The sequence below is a fragment of the Apium graveolens genome, chromosome 10 (genome assembly GCF_009905375.1).
Source record: "Apium graveolens cultivar Ventura chromosome 10, ASM990537v1, whole genome shotgun sequence".
NCBI lineage: Eukaryota > Viridiplantae > Streptophyta > Magnoliopsida > Apiales > Apiaceae > Apium > Apium graveolens.
In genome coordinates, this window is record NC_133656.1 from 8076089 (window position 1) to 8084512 (window position 8424).

Consider the following 8424-nt stretch of genomic DNA (forward strand, 5'->3'; position numbering starts at 1 on the left):
TCTACCTATATATATATATGAGATAATCTTTTGCACGTTTTCTTTATTTTATTTCCAGTCATTTAAGCATTTACATTTATTTCAGTACCATTGCATATTTACAAATGTAGTTTTATTCACGATCATGTTGTTAAAAAAAAAAAATATATTTTTAAAACATATCATACTGTTTTATCTATTCAGTTATTTAATAAGTTATTTTATTTTCTCGAATCGACTGTTTTAATATATGTTTAATATACTGTTATTAAATAAGATCCATTATTTATGTACCAGAAAAATGGCACCTAAGAGAAAAGCGCAGCCCGACTCATCGAATGGAAACACCGAGGGCCAAAACAATAATAAACAGATGGATTAGATGTTTAATCTCATGCAACAGCAGATGTTGATGATGCAGCAACAAATGCAGCAGCAGCAACAGCAGTTCCAGCAACAGATGTTACAGCAAGCCGCTCATCCAGGACATCAAATACCACCAGCAGCACCTACGACTACTTTCAAGCAATTTCAGTCGGTAAAGCCACCGGAATTTATGGGTTCCACAGATCCTACAAAAGCGAGAGCTTGGCTGAAAGAGATGGAAAAGGCTTTTTCGTTGGTAAAGGTTGAGGAAGAGCAGAAGACAGATTTCGCTAGCTATTTTCTAAAAGGTGAAGCTAATTACTGGTGGGAATCAAAGAAAGCTTTGGAAGAAGGTGTGGTGACCTGGAACAGATTCACTGATCTTTTCTTGGAGAAATATTTTCCTCGTTTTATGAAGAACCAGATGGAGATCAAGTTCCTGGAGCTGAAATAAGACAACTTATCGGTTGCGGATTATGAAACCAAGTTTACTGAATTGGCAAGGTTTGTTCCAGAGCAGGTGGATACGGACGAAAAGCGGGCCAATAGATTTCAGCAAGGACTAAAACCATGGATTCGTAGCAGGGTAGCTGTGTTTGAATTGACAACTTATACGGCTGTTGTTCAGAAGGCTATGATTATTGAAGGAGAAAGCGAAGCAGCTCAGAAAGAGAAAGGACCAGGGAAATTTCAGAATCGTTTCAACAAAAGGCCGGGATTTCAAGCTCGGGGAAAAGTAAATTTCAAAAGGCCAGAGCAAAACAACCAGAGGATGGGTAATCGACTACCTGCCCCAACTCAGCAAAGGCTTATTCAACTGCCTATACCTGATTACAGAACGTGTGGTAGAAAGCATACAGGAGTTTGCAACAAGCTAAATGTTACGTGTTTCAAGTGCAAGCAAAGGGGACACTATTCTGGAGAATGTCCAATGGGAAAGGCAGAAGTTACTTGTTTCCAATGTGGGAGAAAAGGACATATCGCCAAAGACTGCAGAGGAATTGCAATGGCTGCCAGTATTCCAAGAGTTTTAGCATTACCTCCACCTCCACTACCACAGCAAAATCAGCCCAGAGCAAGGACTTTCAACATGTCAATGAAGGAAGTGGTACAGAGTCCGAATGTGGTTGCAGGTACACTTCCTGTAAATTCCGTAAATGCTTTAGTATTGATTGATTCAGGAGCTACTAGATCTTTTATTTCTGAAGCCTTTATCTCTAAGATAGAGTGTGAGATTCAGTGGTTGGATGAAGTGTTAGTCATAAAATTAGCAAATAATGATCAGGTTGCAGTAGATCGAGTATGTCCGAGCTGTGATATTGAGATAGGGAGATGTCATTTTTCAGTTGATTTGATACCTTTTAGGTTAGGGGAGTTTGATATTATTTTAGGAATGGATTGGCTGTCTAGTAATAATGCTCAAATTGACTGTGCGAATAAGAGAGTGAAATTACAAACTGAAGAAAATGAAACGGTAATATTTAAAGGTGAGAAGCAAAAACAGAAATTCCTATCAATGATGCAGATGAGAAGATTGCTACGTCAAGGATGTCAAGCTTATTTAGCCTATGTACGGGATGTTGATAAGGGAAATTTGAAGATTGAAGATATACCTGTAGTTTGTGAATTTCTTGATGTTTTTCCGGACGAATTACCAGGGCTTCCACCAGATCGAGAAATCGAATTCACTATTGACTTGACGCCAGGGACTGAACCAATTTCGAAAGCTCCATATCGAATGGCACCTGTTGAAATGAGGGAATTAGCAAAGCAGTTGCAAGAACTTCTTGACAAAGGAATTATAAGGCCAAGTGTATCCCCATGGGGTGCGCCAGTATTGTTCGTGAAAAAGAAGGATGGTAGTATGCGACTGTGTATTGATTATCGTGAGCTGAACAAGTTAACTATCAAGAATAAATATCCTTTACCTCGCATTGATGATTTATTTGATCAACTAAAAGGAGCAGCATGGTTTTCGAAAATTGACTTACGATCAGGCTATCATCAGTTAAAGATCAAGGCCGAAGATATTCCAAAGACAGCGTTTAGAACAAGGTACGGACACTATAAATTTCTTGTGATGGCTTTTGGATTGACAAATGCACCTGCAGCGTTTATGGATTTGATGAATCGAATATTCAAAAAGTATTTGGATAAGTTTATCATTATATTTATTGATGACATTTTGATCTATTCAAAGACGGAAGAAGAGCATGCAGCGCAATTAAGAACGACATTGGAAATATTACGGAAGGAGCAGCTTTATGCAAAATTTTCCAAATGCGAATTTTGGTTGAAAGAAGTGCAGTTTTTAGGGCACATCATCAGCAGAGAAGGCATTCAAGTTGATCCAGCAAAGATTGAAGCTGTGTTGAATTGGGAAAGACCAAAGACGCCGACAGAGGTTCGAAGTTTCTTAGGTTTGGAAGGATATTATCGAAGATTTGTCAAAGATTTTGCGAAGATAGCTACACCGCTGACCAAGTTAACTCGACAAAGTGAAAAGTTCGAATGGAATAGTAAGTGTGAAGAAAGTTTTCAAGAGTTGAAGAATCGGTTGGTGACGACACCAGTGTTAGTATTGCCAGACGAGCAAGGAAATTTTGTTATCTACAGTGACGCTTCATATCGTGGTTTAGGATGTGTGTTGATGCAACATGGTAACGTCATTGCATATGCGTCGAGACAACTTAAACCTCATGAACAGAAATATCCTACGCATGATCTGGAATTAGCAGCAATTGTATTTGCATTGAAGCTGTGGAGACATTATCTGTACGGTGAAAAATGTGAAATCTACACGGATCATAAAAGTCTGAAGTATATCTTCACGCAAAAGGAACTAAACATGCGACAACGTCGATGGCTGGAATTGATTAAAGATTACGATGTTACAATCAGTTATCATCCAGGAAAAGCAAATGTTGTAGCAGATGCGCTAAGCAGAAAAGAAAGATTGAATCGGTTGACTTCATGCGAAGAATTGGCCAGGGAATTCGACAAATTGGAAATTGAAATTCGTATTCCTAATGAATCTGCAGAAACTATCTACGCTATGACTTTTCAACCAGAATTGCTGGAAAAGATTCGCCGTTGTCAAGAAGAAGTGATGAGTCAAGACGACAACTTAACAGGAGAAGAGATTACAACTCAGAAAGATAATGAAGGAATTTTACGTTTTGTGTCAAGAATCTGGATCCCTAACGTGGCAGAATTAAAAGAAGAAGTTATGCGAGATGCGCACAATTCGAAGTATTCCATTCATCCAGGAAGCACGAAAATGTATCGCGATTTGAAGAAAAACTTTTGGTGGCTGAATATGAAGAAGGAGATAGCAGAATGGGTGAGTAAATGCTACACATGCCAGCGAGTTAAAGCAAAACACCAACGTCCGAGTGGGTTATTGCAACCATTAGACATTCCAGAATGGAAATGGGAACATCTAGCGATGGATTTTGTGGTAGGACTACCGAGGACTAGGGCAAATCATGATGCGATATGGGTAATCATTGACAGACTTACGAAGTCGGCACATTTTCTACCAATTAATGAAAGATTTTCGCTCGACAAATTAGTGCACATGTATCTCAAAGAAATTGTGATGCGTCATGGAGTACCAGTATCAATTGTATCGGATCGAGATCCTCGTTTCAATTCAAGATTTTGGAGACAATTCCAAGAATGTCTAGGAACGAAGTTGAATATGAGTACAGCTTATCATCCGCAAACTGACGGCCAAAGTGAAAGGACAATTCAAACAATTGAAGATATGCTACGAGTTTGTGCGATCGATTTTGAAGGCAGTTGGGATGAACATTTACCCCTAGTGGAATTTTCTTATAATAATAGCTATCACGCCAGTATTGGAATGCCACCGTATGAAGCATTATATGGGAGGAAATGCAGATCACCCGTGCATTGGGATGAAGTCGGAGAACGCAAGATTTTGGGTCCAGAATTAATTCAGCAGACAAAAGAAAAGATTAATCTTATTCGAAAACGAATCGAGGCAGCACAAAACAGACAAAGCGGATATGCAAACCAAGCCAGGAAGGATATGGACTATCAGGAAGGAGAACACGTATTGCTCAAAATATCGCCATGGAAAGGATTGACCAGATTTGGCAATAAAGGGAAATTGAAGCCACGATATGTTGGACCATTTGAGATTTTGAAGAAAATTGGGAAGGTTGCATACGAATTAGCTCTACCACCCCATATGCAGCACATTCACAACGTATTTCATGTATCTATGCTTAAGAGGTATAATCCTGATACAAGGCATGTAATAGAGTATGAACCAGTAGAGCTTCAGGCAGATTTGTCATATGTAGAACAGCCAATAAGAATTCTAGATAGGCAAGAGAGGGTATTAAGAAATAAGTCTGTGTCATTAGTGAGAGTTTTATGGAGAAACCCAGTGGTTGAAGAATCAACCTGGGAGCTTGAAAGTGAAATGCTAGAAAAGTATCCTCAGTTATTTGCATAATTAGATTCTGAGGACAGAATCTTGTTAAGGGGGGGAGAATGTAATGACCGAGGAATTACGCTTGTATTATATTATAATAATAATAAATTATGTGTATTATTATGTGATTAAATGTGTTAAGTCGTTGAACCCTAACTGCTATGTGTTATGTGTTGGTTGTTTTGATCCAAACGTGTTTTGGATATTTATTGAGCGTTCTATCGTCAGTTATATATATTATATCAAAACCTGTACAGCTCAAAACTATGTTTTAAAAGCCCGTATTTCAAACAAAATCATTGGCCCTATTTTGCCAAAAATGCCCTATACCGTATCGCTATTCTGAACCCCTAGACGTTTTACAAATTGACCTTTTTCGCGAAAAACGACTTTTCCGGACCCCTTCGGGTACCAAAAACCCCACAAAAATCACATTCTTATTTTTATATGATTATGAAATTATCATATATCATTTTTCTTTGTATTTTTGTATTTTTCACAAATTTTTGGGAATTTTTAGTATTTATTTTGTATTTATTGGATATTTAAAAATTCATTATTAATACCCAAAAATTATAAAAATTGGGGCCAAATATTTTTATTAGGAGTGTAATTAGACCCTTAATTTTACTTAGGGGTATTATTTTCATAAATATAAATACCTGAATTATTATTAATTAAATCAGTTAATTACAATTAAAAATCAGAAAAAAAGAAAAAGAAAAAGAAAGGGAATTAGGGTTAGGGTTTGTGAAGAACAGAGCAGGAGGATCAAAGGCGATTTTGATCGTGATTCCGGAGTCCAAATCGAGCGTGTGAGTATTCGTTTTGAAGCTTTTGATCTGTAGTTTTCAATTATGTGATTCTTTTTAACGTTTGATTGATCGAATTGAAAGTTGTTATTTTCGGGTTTTAATCGCGAATTCGGGTTTGATTTTCTGTGTGTTGTTTGATGTTTTGGTTGTTAGAGTCGTTTAGATCGTTGATTTTGGAGTCGATTGACACCAGTTTCGTCAAATTTGGTTAACGTTTGGAGGAACTCGGTTTTCCGATGAAGTTCATCGGAGAACTTCGACTTGTGGTCGGAGATGGCGGAGGGGGGATTATCTGATGGTGGTGACGCTGTGGGTCGACGGCTGAAACTCTAGGGAATCGAACGGAGTCAAAAAGGAGGAGAAACGATGATCAGGAGGCTCGTTTTTCGCCTCGCCGGAACCCGTCGCCGTCGCCGGATTCTGGGACGGTGACGGCTGTTCTTCATGACCCGATAACCCGAGGTCGACCCGGTTTGCAACCTGGAAACGACCCGGGTTTGATCCCCTCAACCCTGAAACCATTTCCAGATTTTTGTTTCTGGATTTTCTATTATTTAATTTATATTTTATAAATCAGAAAATCATTTTATTAATTCTAATAATTAATTAAAAATTAGTTTTATATTCTGAAAAATAGTATTATTAATTTCTAAATTATTTTATTGATTTATAAATTCGAATTTAATTATTTAATTAATTATTTAATTATTTATCTAATTATTTATTAGTTATCTAATTAATTAATAATTAGGTAATTAATTAATAATTAGGTAATTAATTAATAAATAAGGATTAAAAATAATTAAATAATATGATTAATAATTCGATAATTAGTTATTATTACGAATAATGATTCGATAATGAGAATTATTATTCGAGCGATAGTTATTCGAATAATATTGTAGTGATTATTTGTATCGTATAATTAAATACCGATAATTAATTGATTAACGAATCGTTTAAATTCCAATAATAATATATTAGTTCGGTAATATTCGAGAATAGTGTGTAGCTCGTATTTATACGAGAAATTAATCGTTGAGTTAGATTATAATTCGAGCACATAGTAGATATTCGATAAATAGCGTATCTGTTAATAGAATCGATTGATTATTTGTAAATAATCGATCTAATTGAATAAATATCGATAAGTTATAAATATTATAATAAATTGTGATTAATCCTGATAATTAGAGATTTATTATTTTAGAATATTAAATAAGCAATTATTAATTATTTATTAGTTATTTATTTATTCAATATTTAAAAAGTGATTAATTATTTCGATAATTAATCACATAATTTTCAATAAATCGTAACTTCTTCGTTTTAACTCCAAAAATTATAAAAAAATTATTTTTGACTTTGATTTTTCTTAAATAATTATTTAAAAATTATTTTAGGATTTAAAAGGTTGTAATAATTATCTATATTGAATAATAAATTGAATTATCAGTGTTTAATTCATAACAATTCAACCGTTAGTCCGATTTAAGTGAAACGAAGACCTCTAGACTCAGAAAAATGAGACGAATCCAATAAAAATAGTTGTAAATTATAATTTCTTCTGAAAAAGAGTGGTTTGGTGATAATTGATAGTTCGAAGGTCCTAGTAGGGATATAATTGAGCCGAATAAATCCCGAAAAATTATAATAAAATCAGATAAGACTAGTAATGCAGGTATAAGCCTAGAATTGATTCTAAAAATAATTATAAATCTAGAAATTAATTGTGTGCTTTACGTGTTATATGTGATTATGTGCATAAATGTGTTGTGTAAATATATGTATATATATGCGAGTCAGATAGAAACGCATGGGTAGACTGATAAGGTTGCGTGATATCAATTAAAGATACACGTATGTAGTAAATTATCTAAACACCTATCTTTCCATGATTTGTTCAGTGTTAGCAAGGCAGAGCAAGCTAGGGTCAGAAGGCAGTAAGTTAAACCAGGTTAAGTACGCGCAAGGCAAGTTTTTCCCCTATTCTAAATTCAGAATAGTGATTTATATTTCCTTTCTATCGTATCAATTCTCTTTGATAATTATTGTTCATATACACTGTTACCCATTTATTATCACTTATTCCATTTCATTTCAATTCTTGATTTACCCAATTTATTGAATTCCCTGTTCATATTTCAATTTCTTTACCCTATATATATTCTGGTATATCCTGGTGTTGGGATATATCAATAGCATACCGATTGTTCCGGATGCTCAGCCTTGGACTGGATGGTTACTATAAAGGCTGGGTTTTTCCCAGACCATTAATTAATAGGCCATAGTTGCCTGAGTACTCCTTATGTTGGTTGGGTCTATGCAGTTGGGTATAGATCCGCACTATATTCTGACTGATCAGCAGATTATAGTGCATATGTTGGTTCTTGTTTCCAGTCTTGTTCATTTGGCACTCGCCATCATTGGCAAATTATTATCATATACAGATACAGATGGTTGTTCAAACCAGCAGCTTATTGGTTCATTTATTTCTCTCTCTTTATAATATATATATATATATATTGTTGCAGGCTTGTTGAGCAATTTTGGCTCATTTCTTTTATTGTCACTCCTATTGTTTTACAGTTAAGGTAGAGAATGAAACCCATCAGGACCCGCATAGTCAAGAAGCGAGTCAAGCAGCGGGACCCTCTTATACCAAGAGTGTTCCTTCCTATTCCCGAAGAGAGCTTTGAATTGCCAGATCAGGTGTAGCAGGATAAGTAGTAATGTTGGGTTGAATAAGAGTTTTATGTAGTTTGAATAAAGGATTGCGTAGTGAAACTGTAGATA